We start from the raw sequence: 27500 nt of genomic DNA, 5'->3' as shown, positions 1-27500 counted from the left end.
GTCCCCACACAGACACAGCCTCGAAGCAACTATAACTCTTATTCCCTGCCTTCAAAAAGAGTTTCTATGGTGGGCTCAAGCATGCCAAGCAAACAAGGGCCTTCCTTTTGTCTCACCCCCACCAAACCAAACCTTGACAACAGATTCATCAGACTACACCTGGGGTGCACACATGGCAGGACAATGCATACAGGGCAAATGGTCTGCAAACCAAAGGCAACTACACATCAATCAAAAGGAGATGCTAGCTGTAAAAAATGTACTAACAGCCTTCAAGGACCTTTTGCATCCAGGACAACTTCTAATAAGGACGGACAACACCACAGTTATGTGGTACATAAACAAACAAGGAGGGACACACTCCTACCCACTATGCAGACAGGCAATGGATTTGTGGAACACAGCATTAACTTACCAAGTACAACTGCAAGCACAATTCCTGCCAGGAAAAGAAAACATTTTGGCAGACAAATTAAGCAGAAATTTGACAGACCCTCACGAGTGGAGACTACACCCACAAGTATTCTCAATGATAACTCAAAGGTGGGGAACACCAGACATAGATCTGCTTGCCTCAACCAACAATTGCCAGCTACAAAAATTTTGCACAAGGACTTACCATCACCTGGCCTGGAAAGTGGATGCCGTATCATTCAGTTGGACAGCATTGTCAGTCTACGCCTTCCCATCTCTGCCTCTACTCACCCAGTTATTACTGAAAACCAGATCAGAGAGACCACAGATGATCCTCATTGCCCCGGAATGGCCACGTCAACACTGGTACCCACTACTACGAAGCTTGACTCACAGCCCTCCATGGATCTTACCTCAATTCCCTCTGCTGTTAACCCAACAAAACTGTCAGATCCTTCACAGTCAGCTAAGGACCTTAAATCTGGCTGCATGGAAAATACCTTAAATTATCAAACAACACTTCTCTCAAAGGACGTCCAGAATGTCATTTTGGAGGCCAGGAGACCCAGCACCAGAAAAACTTACTCAGACAAATGGAAAAGATTTTGTGTATGGAGCCAGGCCAAAAGCCTAAATCCTGGCATCCCAAATATTCCGCACATACTCCAATATCTAACTGAGATGTTACACAAAGGCCTTTCTTTCTCATCCATAAAGATCCATGCTTCAGCTATTTCAGCTCAATATGATACGGATCCTCCCATTTTCTCTCATCCTTTGCTAAGGCAGTTTCTCAGAGGGGCAAAAAATATAAGACCCCCCAGAAAACCACCTACTCCAACTTGGGATCTATATTTTGTTCTGGAAAAGTTAACACTTCCTGCTTTCGAACCAGTCTTTTCAGCAGAGCTTCAATACTTGTCATGGAAGACAGCCCTGCTGCTGGCTATCACCTCAGCACGCAGAGTTTCAGAACTACAGACACTTATGGCAGTGGAACCTTTCCTCATTTTCCATCAGGACAGAGTATCCTTACGCACCAACCCTTCCTTCATGCCAAAGTTAGTATCCACTGTGGCTCTCAATCAGGCCATACACTTGCCCACCTTTTATCCAAATCCTCAAAATAAAGGAGAAAGACTCCTTCACTCTTTGGACATTCACAGACAGTTACGCTACTATTTGGACAGGACAAAGGCCTTCAGAAAATCTGACCAACTCCTTGTATCCTATGCACCAGGCTCAGAAGGAAAGGCTATTTCAAAACAGACCATCTCCAAATGGATAGCACATTGCATCCGCTTTTGCTACTCACACCACGGGAAAGCAGTGCCTGCTAGTATTAGGTCTCACTCCACCAGGGCTACAGCAACCTCAGCAGCCTTCCTCCAAGGAGTCCCAACAAAGGACATTCTGGAGGCAGCTACCTGGAGTTCAGTGCACACCTTCACCAAGCATTACCACCTTCCTCTGTACTCAAAAACCAGAGCTGGGTTTGCCACTGCAGTTCTGCAGGGCATCTTAGCTGCACCTAACCCAGTTTAGCTCCTACCACCCAACCATAGCTTTGCGACTCTACCCAAGTGTGATGACTGCAGCAGCATAGCACGATGAACATAGTACAGTTTTGTACCTACCATAAATGTAGATGTTCGAGTGGTTATGCTGCTGCAGTCCAGGTTACCCTCCCTCCATCCGTTCTACCTAACAAGGCTTTTCTTATTCCTCCATGTACTTCAACCTTTGGGATGCATGTCTATATGGTGTATTTGCTTACAACTAGTACCCCTGCTTTGCACTAAAGTATGTTTTGCAAACTTCTTATTTTGCCTTCTTAGTTTGGGGCACCTGACAGCTGGGGCAAGAAAAACTGAAGAAAATGGCGTCGGCTGCCTCTTTTATACCCCTGCCGCTCTGACGTCAGGGAAGAAGTGACGACAACCAACTTCGGACCAAGGCTTTGGAATTCAGGCCCGACTGCGGGACCACCTGACGGCAGGATAACCCAAGTGTGATGACTGCAGCAGCATAACCACTCGAACATCTACATTTATGGTAAGTACAAAACTGTACTTTCCACATGACATGTAAAATATCAGCTATTTGATCTGGACAATGGGGACATATAGGCGAAAAGTTAGGATTTAATTAATTTAATTTAGATAAGGTATAATATAGATTGTTATTTACCATAATTTGTGTATATAACAGCTTCTTGAAAGGAATGAATTTGATTGTATTTTCAGTGGCTAGTTTCTTATTTTCTTCAGTCAGTGATTGCTTTTTCGTTTGCCAATAGTTTGAAAATAATAAAGACTTTTGATGTTTTGCACTCATTACAATTTTATAAGTCCTAGAAATTGTTTTCCCTTTAATAGTATTTGTGATTCTTACTGAGCATTCTTCCCAAGAAAAAGCCCCCCACCCCCGCTTCCACCCCATGATGTTCCCTTGAATATAAATTATCCTGTATAGGTAAGCATTCCGTTGTAACAGCAGAGGGATGTCTAAAGTGGATGCCTTTGTTCTCTGCCATCAGTTCCCCATCTAGTGGTTGGAGATTGTTTCTGTAAGTGAGTTATATTGTATTTCCCCCGTAGGTAGAGTGCCTGTTTTTTGATGGAGGGGTCAGAGTCACTGTTCTAATTTGCATACCCCTTAACACAAGACAGAAAGACAATGGTGCTGGTTAGAGAAGACATACCTCACAACTTGGAAAGAGAGACAGTTAAAGACCTGCATAAAAGAGCTCTGGATCGATAAAACTAATAATTGACTATAGGGGATCATTTCAAAGCTCCTTGTATGGTGAATATTTGAATAACTGTAATATTACTTAATCAGACTTTCCCTGTACCCCTTATCTCATGTATTATCAGGCAAAAATATTTTTAGCTACCAAGGTGGATTTCATTAAGCATGTGTCGGTGTTGAGTAGGTGGTAGAAAGGGCGACAGAAATTGTTGTAAATAGCTTCTTCTTTCGTGAGTTCAGAGATGTCAGTCCCCATTTAAAATGATTGAGGGAATAATACACAGAGTTTTACATCCTTTGAATAGCAATATTAGGGGAATAGACAAAGCTGTAAGGAAGTACAGGTTTCTATTAAGTTTATTGGGTAAGATTCAGTCTATTTCAAATTATGGTGGAGAAAATCAGGTGTGTTTGCCAGTTGTTTTGGTGAAGTTTGAAAGTTTTAAGTAGGTTTCTTACGATATATATATATATATATATATATATATATATATATATGTATGTATATATATATATATATATATATATATATATATATATATATATGTACACATGCATATATAGTGTCATCGTATATGGGACTAATTAACCTATCCATATTTCAATAACTGCCTTATCCAGTTCAGGGCTGTGGGGAGCTGGAATCTGTGTCAACAAGCAAAGAGCATAAGACATGAAACCATCCATGATAAGCCGGCTGTAGGAGTTTAGAGGGATAAAGCCCTGAATAAGGCCCAGGTGATTAGCAGCATGAGTGCCTGAAGGAGTTGGTCAGGGAGGATGGGAGTGACTGGCTGCTGCCAGCTTCCATATCCTGGGTGGAGAAAAGGGGCAGAGGGCTGTGGCTTGTCTGAAGGGACACCCAGAGCAAACACTAAGTGCTGCATTCATGGAGCTCAAGGGTTTGATGGATTGCTGCCGTCATGTATATGCTTGCAACTGAGTGACCAAGCAATGGCATGCTTCCTGTGGCTAGCAGCACACAGTAGAGCCACTACAAGGAAGAGGGGTTCATAGGTTTATAAGTACAAGGCTAGCTGCCCTTGTGGGCCATTTTAAGTCTAGTTAATTTCCCTTCCAAATGTGAGAATCGAACTCTGTACCTTGTATTTGTGAGCTAAATGCCTTAACCATTATGCTAACCCCCAACCTTTTCCATTAGAGGAAGGAGTAGGGCTCTTCACACGACCAAGCAAACTCCCTACCACTTGATTCTTGCCATTGGGGAATGGAAGGGCTGATCATGCTGTATGGGCAGGAGTGAATTTTCTCTATGGCTGGGGATATCCTGGATAAAATAGCAGTATCATCATAACCTACCCCCCTCCACGCTCATGCACATGCACACACACAGTTCTGAGCCTCACCATTTCACCTACTCACATGATGTTGGAGAAAGCCCTGAACCAGAAGCATGTACTGTGAGACAGCAGAGTTAGATAACTTCTGAAAAGATTTCACAATAAAGGAGAATCTCATTTGAAGAAGAAGAACCAAGATTCACTGTGTCGTTTTTTTTTTTTTGTTTGTTTGTTTTTATTGTACAGGAGAATCCTTTGCAGCATTTTGAAAAATAAAAATATCTTAAGATCTATATTAAGCTCGGAGCTCAACCTGCTCATTTGATTAGCTTAATGCTATTCGGGCACATATCTAAATTGGTCAATATAACAAAAAACATTATCTTCAGTGCCTGTCCCTTTTAGTAGATTTACACGTGGACATTTATTTTTTTTTCCGTTATCACTTGACTCGTCATGGTTGAGGAGGGTATGCCACCTTTGACACACTTCAGCATGCAATTGGGTTAAGGATCTTCCTGGAAATGGATACGTGGTCCTTGGTACACACATTGCTATAGATTATGCATTCACCTTCGGGAATAGGGCAGGCTTTGCTGATGTCATTCTGTGTGATTTCTTGCAGAATCGACTTGGAAATTATCCATCCATCCGTCAGTGCATAGCTGTGGGAATCATCCCTCAGGCTATTACTTCTTCAGCAATGAACCATATGAAAAACATAGTAGAGCTGTATAAGGAACTTAGCATAATATTGATGTTTGAGTAGCTTTATTGTTGCAGTAATACTTCCTTTTACCTTTTTCGGGTTTATAGGTTCATAGATGAATATTAGACAAACTGTCCTGAAGGGCCATTTTAAGCCTAGACAATAAACTGAAGTCAGAATCAAATTCTGTACCTTGTTCTTATGAGATGAAGAATGTAACCATTATATCAAACCCACCTTTCTCAGGCTGGGGTGGGTACCACTTCAGCTTCCTCACCCCATAACTTCTACATCCACCAATCATATAGGGCTTTCAGTCTCCTTGGGCCCAGCTGACTTTGTCAGAGTCAAGCTTTGTAAAGTATTCACCAATAACAAGGGAACCCAGGAGTAGGGTCATGGTGGCAACTTCCAATGGTCATAGCAGTTAGAAAAGGAGATCCTCATGCAGCTTCTGTGGGCAGGAAAGGTGGGAGCATGTCACACTTCTACAGTTAACTTGCCGACATCCAAGGGAAGGGTATGCCTACCTGGCTGAGTGGGGGAAGGTGCAAAACTCTGGAAGTTGGAAGTCTGATTTGATGTCAGTCCTTATGTAACAGAATTCCCAGTGGTTATGACAACTGCAACAGTGATCCTCTCTAACATCTACTATTACTGTGAGTTCATTGCACAATTATGTTTTTCTCACACTTTCATCTCTCTCTCTCTCTCTCTCTATATATATATATATATATATATATATATATATATATAGATAGATAGATATATTAGTCGGCTGCATTACTAAGTTGTCCCTACACGTACTGTTGTATTTTTCACATAGTGTTAATTCTTTAAAAAATACCTTTCCAATTATGACTTGGGCCCATAAAGGCAATTGTGAATACAGTACAATATGAAATGGCATTGTACAGTCTTCAGTTAACCAGCATGTTTTTGGGAAGCTGAAGAAACCTAAAGTTCCTAGAGAATCCTCCATGCAGATACTGACAACATGCAAATCCTACTCAAGACAGTTAACTGGGACACCAGAAAAGGTTTTGGAATGGGACTGATAACGTTGCACCCTCACCCCTCTTGGGGGTGGGATCTTGGACCATATGTTCTGGGTGCTTGGGCCCGTAGTAGAGTTCTCACTGGATTCATGGGGCAGCAGGGCTGACATTTATTTATATAATATATAAAATTCCAAATGTATAATGTTGAAATGTTAAAATGTTAAATTCAAAATATCTACTCATCTATATGTATATAGAGGTGGAGTTACACCCCCCCCATTTAACTAAAGGGGAAGTGATGTTTTTGACTGGCTGTGTACTGATTTGACATTTCAGGATTTTGCACCCAGTAATGTAAATTCTTTTGTACTACTGTTCAATAAATTGTCATGTACCTTGTATGTGTGTGTGTGTTGTGTGTGTGCGTGTGTATATATATATATATATATATATATATATATATATATGTGTGTGTGTGTGTGTGTGTGTGTGTATGTATGTATATATATATATATATATATATATATATATATATATATATGATAGAGAATGAGAGAGGGTGTGTGTGTGTGTGTGTGTGTGTGTGTGTATAGATATAGATATTACACAATTACTTGTTAATCAGGCACACAACTTAATGGAGCTAGAAAAGTTTCAGGTCTTGCATGCTTTGCAGATGTGCTGCTTTTTTCTGTAAGTTTGCCTAATTAGAGGAACAGGTCATATGAGAAATAGTGTGCATTAGTCTGCTGGCTAGAAACATTTTTTAAAGGATTGTATTGTTAGAGTTGCATTTGTTAATACAAATTATGAGGAGTTTGCCTTTAAAGTCTGCTTCTTTCATTTGCAAAAAACTAGAGGGTTTCTCCATCCCAGGGGGTCCTTTTAATGAGTAAGACCTCTGAAAGTAGTAGCTTTTAGTAACAACAGTTACAAAAAACACCACCTATCTCATAGTGTATTAGTCAAACTAAACTTCTTATTTAGAAACAAACAACTCCAAAAACTTGTAAAAAAAACACACAAGGAAAGGAACGGGTCACAAATCACGCCAGCCGAAGTAGAAAATAAATCCTTTTACTTGTAAGCGCTTTCATGCATATAAATACATGCACTTCTTCAGACAAACACAAAAATGTATTAAAACACTTATATAAGGCTTTGAACACCCAGCTGACTCATTTTATGAACAATTATCTAATTGATTATCCAATTAATTTAAGTCTGGGTTAATCAAAGCAACTTCAGTAAAAATCAGTACATACCAAAACTAACTAAAAAAGTCTTTGATTACATCCATACATTACCAACTACCAAACTTCTACATTGTGTAAATGAACACATGCGTCAAAAGAAATTATTTATAAAAATAAATGAAAATTATATCTATATATATGTATATATATTTTATAACTTCTAAAACATTTTTAATTGCAACATCGGAAAATACTACATGTATAATTATACTGTAAATATTGTTTTCCAAATTAAATTATCATAACTGTAAAAATATTACTAATACCTAATCATAAATATTATATAAAATTGTTACAAATATGTTCAACATTCATTGATGACTAAGTATCTATAAACACATAATTCCATACTCTAATACTATAGACGACAGTGAAGGGATGACAAAAAAGAAACAATATATATGCTTGATCATTAGTTTTCCAAAACAAAGTGTGTTTCATCTATTTAAAGCTCTCATATTAAGGAGACATTTTATGGAACACATATCATTAATTCCTGGGAATGAATATGCGTTTGTTTTCAATTGCCAGAGAAGTTCATGTTCCTGTAATTTTAAACACCATGCCCCTCCTCTGGGGTTTCTTTGAACTTTTTCAACAACATTAAATAGGAAACTGTGTGAATGATTTTCATTAATGTGCTTGGCTAAGGCATTAGACAGATTTTGTTTAGATATGGCATAAAGATGCTCATATATACGTGTCTTCAATGCACGTTCTGTCTTTCCAAAATAATATGCAGCACAATTTTTACATTTAGCAAGATAGACAACGCCTTGACTTTCACAGTTAAATTTATCATTAATATGGTATTTTATACCACGAACTGTGAAAGTAGAGCCAGTTTGTATGTGCTTGCAATATTTACAACAACCGCACTTTGTCATTCCTTTATTTGGCTTATAAGTTATTGAAGGAGATTCCAATAACTGTTTAATGGTTAAACCCTTTCTGTATACTATAGTTGGTTTCGAGCCCAATAAGGAATAGAGTTTTTCATTCTGTATTATACATTCCCAGTTATTTGTCAACACTCGTCTTATTTGCCCTGTGTTGGAGTTAAATTGTGTAAGGAAACTGATGTTGTAATTGTTAATTGTGCCTCCCTTATTTTGATTATCATCATGCATGATGTTTGTATTTGTTTTTTCTATATTGGGGGCAGTGCCTTGAAAAAATCAAAAGAAGGGTGTTGTTAAAGGACAATTTGTCCGAGCTTCTCGTATGTGTTCAACAGATGTAAACTTCGAAGAAGAATGCGCGAAATTAGGTGAAATGTTTCACAATAGGGGATATCCAAACCAGTTAGTAAATGCAGTTTACTCTGAAGTAAACAATAAAAGGAAAAATGGTCTTATCGCCCCTGTTTTTCAAGGCACTGCCCCCAATATAGAAAAAACAAATACAAACATCATGCATGATGATAATCAAAATAAGGGAGGCACAATTAACAATTACAACATCAGTTTCCTTACACAATTTAACTCCAACACAGGGCAAATAAGGCAGTGTTGACAAATAACTGGGAATGTATAATACAGAATGAAAAACTCTATTCCTTATTGGGCTCGAAACCAACTATAGTATACAGAAAGGGTTTAACCATTAAACAGTTATTGGAATCTCCTTCAATAACTTATAAGCCAAATAAAGGAATGACAAAGTGCGGTTGTTGTAAATATTGCAAGCACATACAAACTGGCTCTACTTTCACAGTTCGTGGTATAAAATACCATATTAATGATAAATTTAACTGTGAAAGTCAAGGCGTTGTCTATCTTGCTAAATGTAAAAATTGTGCTGCATATTATTTTGGAAAGACAGAACGTGCATTGAAGACACGTATATATGAGCATCTTTATGCCATATCTAAACAAAATCTGTCTAATGCCTTAGCCAAGCACATTAATGAAAATCATTCACACAGTTTCCTATTTAATGTTGTTGAAAAAGTTCAAAGAAACCCCAGAGGAGGGGCATGGTGTTTAAAATTACAGGAACATGAACTTCTCTGGCAATTGAAAACAAACGATATTCATTCCCAGGAATTAATGATATGTGTTCCATAAAATGTCTCCTTAATATGAGAGCTTTAAATAGATGAAACACACTTTGTTTTGGAAAACTAATGATCAAGCATATATATTGTTTCTTTTTTGTCATCCCTTCACTGTCGTCTATAGTATTAGAGTATGGAATTATGTGTTTATAGATACTTAGTCATCAATGAATGTTGAACATATTTGTAACAATTTTATATAATATTTATGATTAGGTATTAGTAATATTTTTACAGTTATGATAATTTAATTTTGAAAACAATATTTACAGTATAATTATACATGTAGTATTTTCCGATGTTGCAATTAAAAATGTTTTAGAAGTTATAAAATATATATACATATATATAGATATAATTTTCATTTATTTTTATAAATAATTTCTTTTGACGCATGTGTTCATTTACACAATGTAGAAGTTTGGTAGTTGGTAATGTATGGATGTAATCAAAGACTTTTTTAGTTAGTTTTGGTATGTACTGATTTTTACTGAAGTTGCTTTGATTAACCCAGACTTAAATTAATTGGATAATCAATTAGATAATTGTTCATAAAATGAGTCAGCTGGGTGTTCAAAGCCTTATATAAGTGTTTTAATACATTTTTGTGTTTGTCTGAAGAAGTGCATGTATTTATATGCATGAAAGCGCTTACAAGTAAAAGGATTTATTTTCTACTTCGGCTGGCGTGATTTGTGACCCGTTCCTTTCCTTGTGTATTTTTTAACAAGTTTTTGGAGTTGTTTGTTTCTAAGTTCCATGGCGGAAGGGAGCGGTGATCCACAATCGCAGTCGCAAGGTTTATTTGGTTCCAATCCTTTGGTAAACAGAACCAACGAAGACACTGATGCTATCGGGTACCTAACGGCTTTGGTACAGCAGTTGACGCAACGCGTGGAAGACCTAGCATCCAAAGTAGAGACCCGTAGCAATAGCAGTACACCAGCAGTCCGTCCAAAGACAGGGGTAACTTTTGCAACTATATCAACATTACCTACCCCTGTTCTACAGACAGACAGTGCCATTCCAACTACCTTTCCAAGTATACACAATATGGATAGTACTACAACAAGTAGTATACCACCAGGACAACCAGCACGCCATACCACGCAAGCTGGCGGATTAAATAATTTTTCTACAAATGAACCAGGTAACTCAACTAGTTTGAATCGGGTGCCCGCTCTGGAAGAATTTTGTAGAACACCTGACATTGACTTTAACTTAGCAGGCAATGTACATTCTACAAATGAAACACATTTACACGATGCGGTTTGCAGCATTGGTGTTAATCTTAAGAATTTCGACACTGCCTTGCTTAAATTTAAAAAGTTACAAGTCGAAATTATTTACTTCCGTGAATGCCTAAATTTGAAAATTGTGCCAAAAGGACTACGTCAATGGAAGTATCCGTCTGGCACAGTAAAACAATCGGAATTCCATCTCCAATTGATCGAGCACTTTAACCAACAAGGCTTCAAACTTCTTGACTTGCTGATTGGGGAATATACTAAACAAATAGACACAATGAAGGAAAAACTATCATCTCTTGACAGAATCATTAAATCAGACCCCAAATTCAGTAGATATGAATACGATTACACCAGGTCTTTTACAAGCATAGCGGCTCTCATTAACAAAATAAGCGAGACTAAAAGGAGGAAAATCCGTAGAGATAAGCTTGCCTATGAAAAAGGGCTAGCTTACCCGGATCCCCCTATAATTGGCAATCAGCGTGGTACAACCGCATCAGCGCTGCAACCTAACGTGACAACAAGTATGGCAGCAGATAACGAACTGGATGCATTTCTAGAAACTGATAACAGCATTCTTTCCCATGATGAAGAACCCCCTCAACACCCTAGGCGCAGTGAACGGATTAATAGTAACAACAACAAAAAGCAACAGAACCAACAAAGAAATCAGTATACTAACAACCAGGATAAGCAACAGGGTTTTCAGCGTGTTTATTCCAACACCCAGAAGAAAACGAATCGGAATCGCAAGGGCAACAACAAATTCGGATTCAACAAACGGAAAAGATAACACAAGACATTGCATTTCCGAAAATACTTACAAGTAAGACCAGTGATTTTAAAATATATAACTATACGGACTGGGAAACTTGTTCTGACTTTGTTGAACTGTTGGCCAAGGGGTTTACTTATGTATTACCTTCAAAATTTAACCTTGGCAATGTTCTATGCGACTTAAAATTGTTTTTACGCAAACTAAATTTGAAAATTTTATTTGGTGAACATGACGCCACTCAAAAATCCAATGAATATGTGGCAAGTGTCTTTAATCCACCGTTAGATCAGAATCTTGTAATATTTGAAAAAATAACTGAAATGCATTTAAGGGGTTTGCATAAAGAAAGTAGATCGGGTAAATCATTACACACAAACGAACTGGATTTAATCACACATGCCAAAGTGCATAAAATACGTGTAATGAAACCAGATAAGGGTGGGGGGGCAGTTCTTATGCACGAGGCAGATTATGTCGAAAAAATGTATGATTTATTATCTGCGGAAGAATATGTACAAGTTTCGCTTAATGAACTCAATCAAGCATACCAAAAAGTAAGAAATCATTTAAGTGACTTGTTTATTGAAGGGAATATAACTTCTGAAATGTATCACTATTTTTCAATGCAGGCACCCCTTACTCCTATCCTGTTTGGGGTCCCGAAATTACATAAAAACATTTCCACACCGCCCTTTAGACCCATAATAGATGGGCGTAACTCAATAACCTATTCCTGTGCTAAATGGGTTGACAATAAATTAAAAGAATTCTTAAAAACTGAGGGCCAGATATGCAGAGATTCCTGGCATGTTTTGGAGAATTTGAATCACATTCCTTTTAATGCTGATTACATTTTTTTAACAGCAGATATTAAAAATTTATACACGGTAATCCCACAAAGCACCGGACTAGATTGGGTTAGAGATTTTTTACTATTAAAAAACTGTCCAGGTGATGACTTTGACTTAATTATCAACATTTTGGAACTAGTTTTAGAGAACAATTATTTCATGTTCCAAAAGGACATATTTTTACAGCGATCAGGTGTGGCAATGGGTTCCCCATGCGGGGGCAGTTTCGCCAATGCCGTAATGGCCTTTTGGGAGCACACATACCTTTTTTCTCACAACTTATTTTGTGAAATTAATGTCTGGTACACACGTTACCAGGATGACATTTTTATGGTCGCTACTGGGACTCCAGAACAAGCTTCACAACTCATAGATGAAATTAACTCTTTTTCTTCATTTTTAGAGTTTACTTACGAATTGAGCAATAGTACAATTAACTTCTTGGATATCAATATTTCAAAAGACATGACAAACAATGTCTTTGCTACAAAAATTTTTAGAAAACCTACATACAGTAATTCTTTTTTACATTTCACGAGCAATCACCCCTTCCATCAAAAGAAGGGTGTTGTTAAAGGACAATTTGTCCGAGCTTCTCGTATGTGTTCAACAGATGTAAACTTCGAAGAAGAATGCGCGAAATTAGGTGAAATGTTTCACAATAGGGGATATCCAAACCAGTTAGTAAATGCAGTTTACTCTGAAGTAAACAATAAAAGGAAAAATGGTCTTATCGCCCCTGTTTTTCAAGGCACTGCCCCCAATATAGAAAAAACAAATACAAACATCATGCATGATGATAATCAAAATAAGGGAGGCACAATTAACAATTACAACATCAGTTTCCTTACACAATTTAACTCCAACACAGGGCAAATAAGACGAGTGTTGACAAATAACTGGGAATGTATAATACAGAATGAAAAACTCTATTCCTTATTGGGCTCGAAACCAACTATAGTATACAGAAAGGGTTTAACCATTAAACAGTTATTGGAATCTCCTTCAATAACTTATAAGCCAAATAAAGGAATGACAAAGTGCGGTTGTTGTAAATATTGCAAGCACATACAAACTGGCTCTACTTTCACAGTTCGTGGTATAAAATACCATATTAATGATAAATTTAACTGTGAAAGTCAAGGCGTTGTCTATCTTGCTAAATGTAAAAATTGTGCTGCATATTATTTTGGAAAGACAGAACGTGCATTGAAGACACGTATATATGAGCATCTTTATGCCATATCTAAACAAAATCTGTCTAATGCCTTAGCCAAGCACATTAATGAAAATCATTCACACAGTTTCCTATTTAATGTTGTTGAAAAAGTTCAAAGAAACCCCAGAGGAGGGGCATGGTGTTTAAAATTACAGGAACATGAACTTCTCTGGCAATTGAAAACAAACGCATATTCATTCCCAGGAATTAATGATATGTGTTCCATAAAATGTCTCCTTAGTATGAGAGCTTTAAATAGATGAAACACACTTTGTTTTGGAAAACTAATGATCAAGCATATATATTGTTTCTTTTTTGTCATCCCTTCACTGTCGTCTATAGTATTAGAGTATGGAATTATGTGTTTATAGATACTTAGTCATCAATGAATGTTGAACATATTTGTAACAATTTTATATAATATTTATGATTAGGTATTAGTAATATTTTTACAGTTATGATAATTTAATTTTGAAAACAATATTTACAGTATAATTATACATGTAGTATTTTCCGATGTTGCAATTAAAAATGTTTTAGAAGTTATAAAATATATATACATATATATAGATATAATTTTCATTTATTTTTATAAATAATTTCTTTTGACGCATGTGTTCATTTACACAATGTAGAAGTTTGGTAGTTGGTAATGTATGGATGTAATCAAAGACTTTTTTAGTTAGTTTTGGTATGTACTGATTTTTACTGAAGTTGCTTTGATTAACCCAGACTTAAATTAATTGGATAATCAATTAGATAATTGTTCATAAAATGAGTCAGCTGGGTGTTCAAAGCCTTATATAAGTGTTTTAATACATTTTTGTGTTTGTCTGAAGAAGTGCATGTATTTATATGCATGAAAGCGCTTACAAGTAAAAGGATTTATTTTAAACTTCTTATTTGACAGAATGGGATGCGGCGCACAAAGTGTACAACATTTTCTCGCCATCAGTGAACATTTTCCACTACTGCTTTTGGGAAAAGTAAACTTTTATTAAAGTACAGCTTTGTCTGTGTTCATGCTGCTGGGGGTAAGAGGAAACTTTTAACTTCAGAGACTTCAGCTTAGGGAAAGTGTGAGGTGCATCCATAGACTTTAAATAGTGCACATGCTTAGAGATGCATCGATTAAAGCCTGTAGATCCACCTCATGCTATCCCTGTGATGGCATCACTAGGGATATACTAATTTTATGTAGGTCACAGTTTAACAAGGTCATGACATTTTCTTTTTTTTAATTCTGAAATAAGTAAGATACAAGAAGGATATAAAAGCATTGTGACATTTAACTCACTAGATACAGCACTGCACCTAGAAATGTGATGAATGCAGTTTATCTTCCGGTCACTGATACAAGAGAAGAAGGGGATCTAGGCCTTGTTATTTAATACTACCAACTCTTATTTTTTAAAGAAAATTTGAAATAATTAAAAAAAAAGGAATCTAGTGCGGAGAAAGTTGCTGAGTGGCTGGGGTGTGTATGCAGAGCCTGCATGTACACATGATGGCTTTCACCTTTTATTCCATTTTCTTTCTACTTCCTAAATTCTAAGTTTTCACGAAAGTTGAAGATATGATCCTCCCAAGAAGTTTAAGGTATGTTGCGTGTATGTGTGTTTATGTAATGCAACAGAGATGTGTCCTACCCAGCATGTTTTTTGTCATTTATTATAATGCTCACTGATTCAGTAATGACTCTTGGGACTTCCATAATTGAATAAGGCAGGTAATTAAAGAAAGAATGTATGAGCGAATGACTATATTCTTCTGTATCATCACAGTTAATAAATGTTAGTGAATTTACTCACTTTTTTTTCAGATTTTTGTCAGGCAGTAACTACCTGTTTGATAAATTACTGTTAACGACAGAAAGTAGTATAATTTTGAACACACCAATGTTTTGTCTCTTACTGCAGGATAGACAGAACTTACCAGTGGCTGCTTTGTTTGTCTTAGAAGATGAGATGTATTTGGGTGGGACTGCTTTTGCACAGACAAGCCACCATAATGAACCGTTAGTTGCCTGGGAGACTGGACTCGTAAGCTTAATGTCTGTGAAATGTAATGCTCAGCTTTTTTATATTTCATATTATTTATCAGCTGAGCTTTTAATTGTATGGTTTAGGCCTTGCAAAAAAGTTCTTACCCAGTTTTTTAAAGTCTGTTAATGAAACAAAGGGTGCAGTCACAGAGGTCTTTAAACATGTTTGAGAAAAACAAACATAATAATAATAATAATAATAATAATAATAATAATAATAATAATAATAATAATAAAGACTTACAAGCTTAACATTAAACTAGAAAAAATGTCAGTTTACAAAGCAATTTGGCAAGTACCCAGGGTAATAAAATAAATATGGAGCTGATGTTCTTCGTGTTTCACTGTTGCACTCATCACACTTGGGTTATCTGCCTGCAGGTAGCCCTCAGTCAGTCTGAATACCAGAGTCTTCGGATTTCCACATAGGATGCTGTCGCCTCTTCCATGACGTCAGGTCGTCAGGGGTATAAAACATGCGGCCGATGCCATTACATCAGCTTTTCTTCCTGCTTGGGAGCACGAAGCAGAAGCAGTTCGCAAGTACCGTTCGGCCGCTGCCTGAAATTTTCGTTTTTCGAGTTTCAGACCATTGGGAATCCTTTTTTCGTGCTCTAACCAATGTCAGAAAAAATTAACAATTGTCTTGCCTGTGGAAAGCAAATACCTCACAGAGATATTCATTCTTACTGTGTCATCTGTTTAGGCCCAGACCACGACGTTCCTCGCTGTAGGTTTTGTGCCTTGTTTAACGCCCAAACTATTCATTATCAGGCAATCTTTGTCACTAAACTCTTTCACTCTCATTCTCTGTATTCCAAAATGGCTTTGATAAGCCATCCGACTACCGATCTTCCAAAAAAACATAAGGGTAAAGACAGAGGCAGACCGCATAGGTCCAAAACTGCAGACGACACTTCCGTTAAGCTAGTCGCCAGTCTGCCGGTACTCAGTGAGCTGCTTTCGCAGCCCCTGATACCCGCTTCTACAGATTTGCAGGCCTCTGCTGAGACCCATTCGGAGTCCAGTATCTCGCGAGATGCTTCTTCGACTATGGAACCTGCGGGTGTCTCTACCTTGGATGGGTCCGGAGCCGCTGTGCAGGCACTGGCTTCTGAGGGTGTATTCCGACCTTCTGATGTTTAAACTGACAGCTTCATTTTTGACTAAAACTACCAAGTTTCTCAGGCCCAGTGTTCGCACTATGCCTAGGAAACCGACTACCAAAGTGCATGCTCAAGCCCCTTGCCACAGAAACAAATGCTTAGAATGGCTGAAGACCTTATAACTTTAATTAGGGGAAGCCAGCCTTCCCCCTCTAAAAGACAAAGAATTGATTTTCCTTCTGATTCTACAGACCATGAGTCTGATGACTCTGATCCCTCTGATTACCAGGACACGTACCCTTATCTACCTATGAGGATTCGGATGCAGAGGATTCCATACCCTTTGCCTCCCCTCCAGAGGACTTTTCTTTTGGTGAAACCTTGCATACTTTAAGAGAGCATTTCCAGTGGGAGTGTCAGGACTACCCTCAGTCCAAAAAGAGACTCAGAGATTTTTTAGACTTGCCTCAGCACAGGCCTCTAGCTATACCCCCTGTCCTGGACATTGTAGATGATGTCTTCATGGAATCCAGTCTTACTCCTGATACTTTATCACCAGCTCCTAGAAAGCCTGACAGGTACTACAGAGTACCTGACTCTCAAATTTCTCTTTAAGAATCCCAGTGCAGATCCAGAGACTATTTCCCAGGGACCTAAAGGCATTAAGACTACTGCAGTTAAAAACCTTACCCCTTCGGACAGGGATTCTAGAGCTTTAGACAGATGAGGTAAGACGGTATATACCTCTGCAACTCTTGCCATCAGAGCTTTGAATTGCCAGTTTCACATGTTGAAGTACCAGCAGCATATTATAAACTAATTAAACAAAAAATGTTGTTGCTTCCAGATTGTACAGAAAATAAAGATTTACAAGAGTTAATGCATTCTGCAAACCAAGTTAGCAAACATACTTTGCAGTGTGGTTTTGATGCCTTAGAAGCATCTTCCAGGGCTGCTGCCACAGGGTCTGTACTGAGAAGACATGCTTGGCTGAAGGAGGAAGTCTTGCCAGACCATGTCAAAGCAAAATTACTAGATGCTCCATTAAACCAGGAAAGTTTGTTTGGCGCAAAAGCAGAAGAAGTTCTTAAAAAGATGGAGGAAAAAGCTAAATCTATGCAAACTGTTAAAGATTTCTTACAGGTGCAGCCACCTAGATTTAGTAGGCATTGGCTTTCTAAAAACTGGTCCTTTCCAGTCCCTCCCAGACATTCTCAGTCCAAACCCAGGGGCAACAGGCCACCAAGACTGCAGTCTCAGGGTATGCAGAGATCTAAACAATGGAGTGCTCCCTCCTCTAAAACAGGGGGTGGCCTTATGGAAAAAGTTCACAATGACTTGTCTGTCTTCCTTCTTGTTTGTCTTGCTTCCCAGCAAGGCTCAAGTACTTGCACCCCTAGGAGGAAAACTCGCCCTGCATACAAAAAACTGGATGTCCATTACCCAGGACTGATGGGTCCTAAACATTGTATCCCAGGGATACAGATTCCACTTCCGCTCACTGCTAACCCCAAGCGGGTTGCCAGACCCTCCTCCAAACCAGTGGGCAGAAGCTCAAAAGCAAGTACTTTCTCTTCTCAGTATCGGGGATGTTCAACCTGTGCCAATAGAGCAAAGGGGACAGGGTTTCTACTCCAGACTGTTCCTGGTGCCCAGAAAAGAGGGCTCTTGGTGCCCTATCATAGAAATGTCAATTCTCAACACCTTCTTGGTGGTCCCAAAGTTCAAAATGCTGACTCTGTAACAGCTTCTTCCTGTGCTAGCCAAGGACGCCTGGCTAGTCACCCTAGACCTAAAAGAAGCTTACCTACACATCCCCATAAGTGAATCTTGCAGGAAATATCTACGTTTCAGGGCAGTTTTCTGCACTTCCGTTTGGCTTATCTATTGCACCCAGGGTATTCACAAAATGCCTGGCTCCAGCCATTGCACACTGCAGGGAGAGAAATATTCAAATTTACCCATACTTGGATGATTGTCTGATTCAGGCGGACAGTCAGGAATTGCTACTTCAGCACCTAGCATTTGTAAAGAGACTTCTAACTTCTCTGGGGTACAACATCAATGAAAAGTAATCACAACTGGTGTCCAACTAAATGATTGTATTCCTGGGAGCAAGCTTGAACACAACTTCCCAGATGGCATTCCTAACACCAGAAAAACAGGTTTATTTGACAAACTGCTTCAAACTAATGGCCAACAAAACCCAGCTGTCTGCAAAAAGAATACTGCAAGCCCTAAAGTTCATGGCCTCATGCATTCTACCAATTCCATGTGCAAGACTGCATATGAGGAAACTTCAGTGGCATAGCTCTCAAGTGTACCTCATTACAAGGAATGTACCTCATTTGGGGTCTTAAAATGTTCATGTTCCTCAAAGGTCCACATTGAAAGGGTCTGTCACACATTCAGTGTTAGGAATTTTTTAACTGCTAGCAATGGATAAATAGAAATGATTTATATTAATTCATTACAATATCTTTTTTATAAGTAAAACCAGCATATTTTAGCCATCATATGATCTCTTCCTAGTTGAAGTTCTTAGTAAGCCGTTAGTAAGTGTTCCGCATTTTGCCTATTTGTCACATATTATGAGGACTAGTGTTCCTCATTTTGGAGAAGGGAGGTTGAGAGCTATGTTCAGTGGTGCTTAAAAAATCTCTGGTGTCAACATCATCAGGACCTGGAAACACTGATTCCTGTCATTCCTTGTCTAAGGGCAGAGTTATTTTGGTGGGCAGAGGCATGCAACCACAACAAGGGACTTCTTTCACTCAACCCCTCACCGCCCAAACCCTGACAACATACACATCACACTATGCGTGGGGGGCTCACATTGCAGGCATCTACATTCAAGGCAAATGGAGCCCAGAACAAATTCCCTTGCATATCAATCAAAAAGAAATGTTAGCTGTACAGAATGCTCTGACAGCCTTCAAATACCTTATCCTTCCAGGACAACTCCTGATAAAGACAGACAACACCACAGTTATGTGGTACATAAACAAGCAGGGGGGACTCATTCCTATCTACTCTGCAGGTTAGCCATGGCCCTGTGGAACACAGCCTTGAGCAACCAAGTGCACTTGCAAGCTCAATTCCTGACAGGCAAACAAAATTCACTGGCAGAGGACTTAAGCAGAAATCTACTGGACCCTCACAAGTGGAAAGTGGAACTCGACTCATTCAAATTTCTAATCCACAGGTGGGGGACTCCAGAGGTGGACCTCTTTGCCTCCCCCCAAAACCATCAATTGAGCAAATTTTGCACCAGAAATCCCCACAGCCAAGTGTGGAGAGTAGATGGTACATGGGAAAACCTCTCAATTTATGCCTTTCCCCCTCTGCCCCTCCTCTCAAAAGTACTACTCAAGATCAAACAGGATAGGCCAAGGACAATTCTTATTGCCCCAGACTGGCCACACCAGCACTGGTACCCACTCCTACGCAGTCTGACAGCAGTACCACGCTGGCATCTACATCAGACCCCCTCCCTGCTGTCCCAGAAGGAGGGACAGATTTTGCATCCACAGCTGCAAACCCTGAACCTTGCAGCCTGGCTTATCCCCTGAATACACCACCGGCAACCCTCAGCAAACAGGTGATGGACATAGGGTTACCACCTGTCCCACTTTGCGAGGGACAGTCCCTCTTTGGGAAATTGTGTCCTGCAAAAAAATTGTAAAAATGGCCAATGTCCTGGGATTTTAGGCCAAAATTATTTCCTATATTTTATGTAATAGTTGTAAAACAGTTATTCTGTATCTGAAACACCTAAATGTTATCAGAAACAGAATAAGCAACTAAAAGGTTATAATAACAAGCTTTTATTTAGGCAAAAAAGTGAAGTTCTGTCCTTTGTACTGGCCATGGATATGTTTTGGCCTGCAAAATCTGACATTTGTACCACAATTGTCCCACTTTGGGCATTGGAAAAGGTGACAACCCTAGATGGACGTCATCCTTGAGGCCAGAAGACCTAGTACTAGGAAATCCTATTCAGAAAAGTGGAAAAGATATTGTTCTTGGAGCCAGTTTCAAGAAAAGGACACAGCTGTGCCCACCTTACCTCAAATCCTGGATTTCCTAGCAGAGCTACTCCACAAAGGCCTATCCTTCTCATCTATTAAAATTCATGCCTCCGCCATCTCAGCTCATTACAATACTGAGCCACCTCTATTTTTTCACCCTCTAATCAAACAGTTCCTGAGAGGAGCTAACAATTTAAGGCTCCCAAGGAGAGCTCCCACCCCTGCCTGGGACCTTAACTTTGTACTAGAGAAGCTCACGCTTCCCCCTTTTGAGCCTGCCTCTGCAGCAGAGTTAAAATTCCTCTTTTGGAAAACAGCCTTGCTTCTAGCCATCACTTCAGCAGGAAGAGTGTCTGAGTTGCAGGCGCTAATGACTGTGGAACCCTTCATTACTTTCCATGCAGACAGGGTTTCCCTCAGGACTAACCCATCATTTATGCCCAAGCTGGTTTCCAGTGTGGCTTTTAACCAATCCATCCATTTACTAACCCTTTTCCCTAATCCTCAGAATAACGGGGAAAGGATTCTGCACTCCTTGGACGTGCACAGACAACTCGGGTTCTACCTTAACAGAACTAAAACTTTCAGAAAATCTGACCAGTTGCTAGTCAGCTTTGCTACAGGGGCAGAGGGCAAAGCCATTTCAAAACAAACCATTTCTAAATGGATAGCACACTGCATCCATTTCTGCTACAAACACCATGGAAAACCTAGCCCACAGGGGATCAGAACTCATGCCACTAGAGCTACCTCAACCTCTACAGCATTTCTCAGGGGAGTCCCTACCAGGGACATCCTGGAAGCTGCAACCTGGAGATGTCCTTCAAGGATGCATCTGCAGTCATCACATATGGGTTGTCCTGCCTCAGGTAGCCCTTCGGTCGGCCGGATTCCAAAGTCTGGGTCCGGCGTCGGCTGATGTCGCCCTTTCCCCGACGTCAGAGCGCCTGGGGTATAAAAGCGTCAGCCGACGCCATCTTCCTCAGTCTTTCTTGCCGCGTGGTGCCCGAAGCAGAAGCAGTTCGCAAGTGCCGGTCGGCCAGCTCCTGTAATTCAGCTACCGAAGACTTCAAAAGCTAAGTACCCCGTTGGGGACTCTTTCTTGCCTCAGCCGATGTCAGATAAAGTTAATAATTGCTTAACTTGTGGGAAACAAATACCTGATAAGGATTTCCACTCTTACTGCCAACCCTGCCTAGGCCCAGACCACAACGTCTCGGCCTGTTCAACCTGTGCTTCCTTCAACCGACGCACTCTTAGACGTCGGACGGAGTTTGCAGAGGAATTTTTTGGGGCTAGTTTTTCATACAATATGCCGTCGGAGACTCCGACCACATTTAACAAAGAAACGGAAGGACAAGGACCGACACACGTGAACCGCGGTTTCGGCTGAAACCACGGCCAGGCCTACCGCGAGTGTCTCGGTCTCGGCTGAAACAGAGTCCTTGGTACTTCCGACCCCCGAAACCGCTCAACCGACAACCTCGGCCCCGGAGGCCCCTGCTGAGTCGGTTATTGAATTTCCTTCAGAAACTGGTGTCTTGGAAACTTCCGACACCATTCCTCTAGACAAAACTACACCAACACGTGGTGCAGCTAGGCCTCCTGCATCCATGTCCATAAAGGCATTCACCAGGGCTAAAGCTGCTAAACATACAAAAGCTATGCCTCCCAGGGTTATTCCTCAGGGACCCTCTACTAGTTCACAGATTCTAACTTTAGCAGAGGACCTTATTTCCTTAATTAGGGGCTCTCAACCCCATCTGGACAGGGGCTCTCAACCTCCTCTAGACAAAAGGCCCAGGGTTGAGCCCTCTGATCCCCACTCCTCAGAGGAGGCCTCTGATGGCTCTGCTCTCTCGGACTACCAGGAGGAGGCTTTTTCAGCCTACGAGGATTCTGATGCAGAGGAATCAATCCCCTCAGCCTCCCCTCCTGAAGAACTATCCTTCGGGGAGACCCTTCACACTATGAGAGAGCATTTCAAATGGCAGGGCCGGGAATTCTCTGATTCCAGGAAAAGATTAAGAACTTTTCTGCATTTACCTCAGCATAGACCTTTGGCTATTCCTCCTGTTTTGAATGTCATTGATGATGTGTACTCTGAGTCTAGCATAACCCCTGACACCCTAACCCGATAGGTACTACAGGGTCCCGGACTCACATCTTTTTCTTTACAAGGCCTACTCTGCTGATCCAGAAACTATTTCCCAGGGCCCTAATGGGGTTGCAGCTGCCACTACTAAAAATCCACTCCCCTCTGAAAGGGAGTCCAGGGCTTTAGAGAGATGGGGTAAAAAAGTGTATACTTCTGCTACTCTTTCTATGAGGGCATTAAATTGTCAATTTCATATGATACAGTACCAAGAGTATTTGTTAGATGAATTGCATAAGAAACTGTCTTCTCCTGAACCCCTAGATCGCAAATCACTTCAGGATCTGGTACATAACTCCCAGTAGGTTAGCAACCATTTCTTACAGTGTGGTTATGATGCATTGGAAGCTTCATGTAGGTCAGCTATGACAGGTGCAGTCATACGTAGGCATGCTTGGCTGAAGTAACAATCTCTGCCAGACCATGTAAAAGCTAAGCTTCTGGATGCTCCACTGGAAAAGCAAAAGTTGTTTGGCTCCACTGCTCAGGAGGTCTTAAAGAAATTTGAGGAAAAGGCAAAATCTGTACAAACACTCAAAGATTTTCTACAAGTCCAACCACCAAGATTCAGCAGAAATTGGCCTACCAAGAATTGGTCCTTTCCGGACACAGAAAGATTTCAGAGAGGCAAGAACAGGCGTGCCAGAGGTAGAGGGCAAGCTAGAGGCTCCTACAGAGGACGTCAATGGCAGCCTCCCAACCAGAGAGGTAGTGCAGGACCTACAACTGCTGCACAAGGACAGACTCAATGACTTTGCTTTGACTCCGCCAACCAGGGCTCAATTAGAAGCACCTTTGGGCGGAAAGCTTTCTTTATTCTCAGAAAATTGGCACAGTATTACAAGAGACAAATGGACACTGCAAATAATAGACAAAGGATACAGGTTCCATTTTCACACATTGCCAAAAAGAAAAGGCATGCCAGACCTGCCACCAAATCAAAGGGTAGAGTCTTTGAAACAAATCTCCAACTTAATGCAAATGAAAGCTATAGAAAAGGTTCCTCTTTCAGAACAAGGCCAAGGATTTTATTCCAGACTATTCCTTGTTCCAAGAAAAGAAAATCAATGGAGGCCTATTCTCGACTTGTCCGCACTAAATACTTATCTCATTGTGCCAAAATTCAAAATGCTGACTCTACAGCAACTCCTTCCCATGCTGGGCAAGGGGTCTTGGCTGGTGACTCTAGACCTCAAGGAGGCATACCTGCATGTCCCTATCAGTCAAAGTTGCAGAAGACACCTCAGATTTCTTGCAGGTTCAGACCATTATCAATTCTCAGCATTGCCCTTTGGCTTATCTACTGCGCCCAGAGTATTCACAAAATGCCTGGCATCAGTAATTGCACACTGCAGACTTCAGGGGATTCAAATATACCCATATCTGGACGACTGCCTTATACAAGCGGACAGCCAACAAACTTTGATAAAGGACTTGAATTATGCCATCCACCTACTGCAGGCCTTGGGATATACAGTCGACATTCACAAATCAAGACTTGTTCCATCCCAAAGAATAACTTTTCTGGGTGCGGATCTAGACACAACCACCCAAATGGCTTTTCTCACAGAAGAAAAACAAAGACAACTACCGGATTACTTCAAGAATCTGACAAAACAAACTCAGCTGACTGCAAGGAAAATCCTGCAGGCCCTGGGTTACATGGCATCTTGCATTCTTCTGATTCCACAAGCAAGGCTGCATATGAGAAAACTACAATGGTACCTAAGGAGTTTATGGACTCAGCACAGTCACAGCTTAGAAACATTGATCCCACTCATTCCATGCCTCCAAAAGGAATTTCTGTGGTGGGCTCATGCAAGCCAGTCAAACAGGGGTCTGCCCTTCAGCAAGCCAATAGCCAGCCAAACCATTACAACGGACGCTTCAGACCACGGTTGGGGAGCACACATGGAGGGCAGATGTATTCAAGGACTATGGTCACAAAAGGAGCTACGCATGCACATAAACCAAAAGGAAATGCTGGCAGTGACACATGCAATCGAGGCCTTCAAACTCTTTCTGCATCAAGGCCACCTGCTAATAAGGACAGACAACACCACAGTTATGTGGTACATAAACAAGCAAGGAGGCACCCATTCCTACCCCCTTTGCAGACTGGCAATGAATCTATGGGAACTTTCCTTGAAACTCAATATAGACCTGCAATCCCATTTTGTGCCAGGAAAAGACAATATACTGGCGGACAGCTTAAGCAGAAATATCATGGATGCACGAATGGATGCTGCACCCAGACATCTTCCTACAGATAACACAATCATGGGGAAGGCCAGACATAGATCTTTTTGCCTCCCCCCACAATCATCAGCTGAAGAAATTCTGCTCAAGGACATACCACCCACAAGCATGGAAAGTGGACGCCCTATCTTTCAGCTGGAGAACTCTAACAGTGTATGCATTCCCACCTCTTCCATTAATGACCAAGGTCTTACTGAAGATCAGGACAGAGCAGCCAAAAGTGATTCTGATAGCTCCGGACTGGCCAAGACAGCACTGATACCCGCTGTTAAAGAGCATGTCACGGACGAAACCATGGCCTCTTCCTCAATGGCCACTTCTCCTGACACAGCACAATTACAAAACTCTGCATTCCAACCTGAAAACCTTGCAACTAACAGCCTGGAAAATACCTTGACTCCTCCTCAGGATAAGCTATCCAAGAGAGCGAAGGATATCATCATGGAAGCTCGCTGGCCTTCCACAAGAAAGGCATATTCAGCAAAATGGAAAAGATTTCACACTTGGAGCACCACAAAGGGCCTAGATGCGACAGTGATGAACATGGCACATATCCTGGAATACTTGGCAGAAATGCTTTACAATGGCCTGTCTTACTCTTCCATTAAAATTCATGCTTCAGCAATTTCAGCAGAGTACAATACTGATCCACCTGTCTTTTCTCATCCTCTCCTAAGACAGTTTCTAAGAGGAATTAAAAACATCAATCCTCCAAGGAAACCTCCAGTGCCTACTTGGGACCTTAACTTCGTGTTGGAAAAACTAACTATGCCTCCCTTTGAACCAGCAGCATCTGCAGAACTACAATTCCTGTCTTGGAAGACCGCCTTCCTTCTGGCCATAACCTCAGCAAGAAGAGTATCTGAGTTATAGGCCCTCATGGCAGTACAGCCATTTCTTATTTTTCATCAGGACAGAGTCTCATTGAGAACCAATCCTTCCTTTATGCCAAAGGTGGTATCCAGGGTCTCATTAAACCAAACTATTCACTTGCCTACCTTCTTTCCAAATCCACAAAACAAAGGGAGAAACTTCTGCACACCCTGGACATACACAGACAGTTGCGCTACTACTTGTACAAAACTAAAAGCTACAGAAAAACTGACCAGCTGTTGGTAGCATATGCTGCTGGTGCACAAGGAAAAGCAATTTCCAAACAGACAATTTCAAAATGGATAGGGAATTGCATTCGTTTTTGTTATTCCTTTCATGGAAAAACTGTGCCAGCTAACATTAGACCTCATTCCACCAGAGCCACAGCCACCTCCACAGCCTTCTTAAGAGGGGTGGCTACCAAGGACATTTTAGAAGCTGTTACATGGAGCTCCGTGCATACATGTTCCAAGCATTACAATTTACCTTTATATTCCAGATCCAGAGCAGGCTTTGCTACGGCAGTCCTGCAGGGCATTTTAGCTACACCATCCTTTACATAGATCCTCCACCCCCAGATTGGCTATGGTATTCTACCCATATGTGATGACTGCAGATGCATCCTTGAAGGACATAGTACAGTTTTGTACCTACCATAAATGTAGATGTCCGATAGGTATGCATCTGCAGTCAGGTTTACCCTCCCTCCTTCCCCTCTTTGGTATTTATTGGGTACTTTTCCCTCTCATAGCAAGCTGGGGTTATCTATTATGGTGTATTTGTTTTATATATATATATATATATATATATATATATATATATATATATATATATATATATATATATACATATATATATTTCTGTGCATGTTTGGAATTTATTGCATTTCTCCAAATTTAGCGTTCCTTTGAGGGCACCTGGCATCTGGGGCAAGAAACACTGAGGAAGATGGCGTCGGCTGACGCTTTTATACCCCAGGTGCTCTGATGTCGGGGAAAGGGCGACATCAGCTGACGCCTGACCCAGACTTTGGAATCCAGCCGACCAAAGGGCTGCCTGAGGCAGGACAACCCATATGTGATGACTGCAGATGCATACCTATCGGACATCTACATTTATGGTAGGTACAAAACTGTACTTTCTGTACACACCTTTACCAAGCATTACCACTTACCTATTTTTTCTAAATATAGAGCTGGATTTGCCACAGCAGTCTTACAAGGCCTGATAGCCAGCCCTAGTACTTTTTGACTACCTCCACCCTTCCTCAGCTTTGGGAATCAACCCAAGTGTGATGACTGCAACAGTGAAACATAAAGAACAGAGTGCAGTTGTGTACAATTTCCATAAATGTAGATGTTCTAGTGTATTCACTGTTGCAGTCCTGGTTACCCTCCCTCCAGCCCCCTGACTTTTGTATTCTTTCTACCTATCCTCTTT

Source organism: Protopterus annectens, chromosome 7.part0 (genome assembly GCF_019279795.1).
Source record: "Protopterus annectens isolate FY-2018-M chromosome 7.part0, PAN1.0, whole genome shotgun sequence".
NCBI classification, from domain to species: domain Eukaryota; kingdom Metazoa; phylum Chordata; order Ceratodontiformes; family Protopteridae; genus Protopterus; species Protopterus annectens.
The sequence above is the reverse complement of the archived record's forward strand: the minus strand, read 5'-3'. Positions refer to the sequence as shown.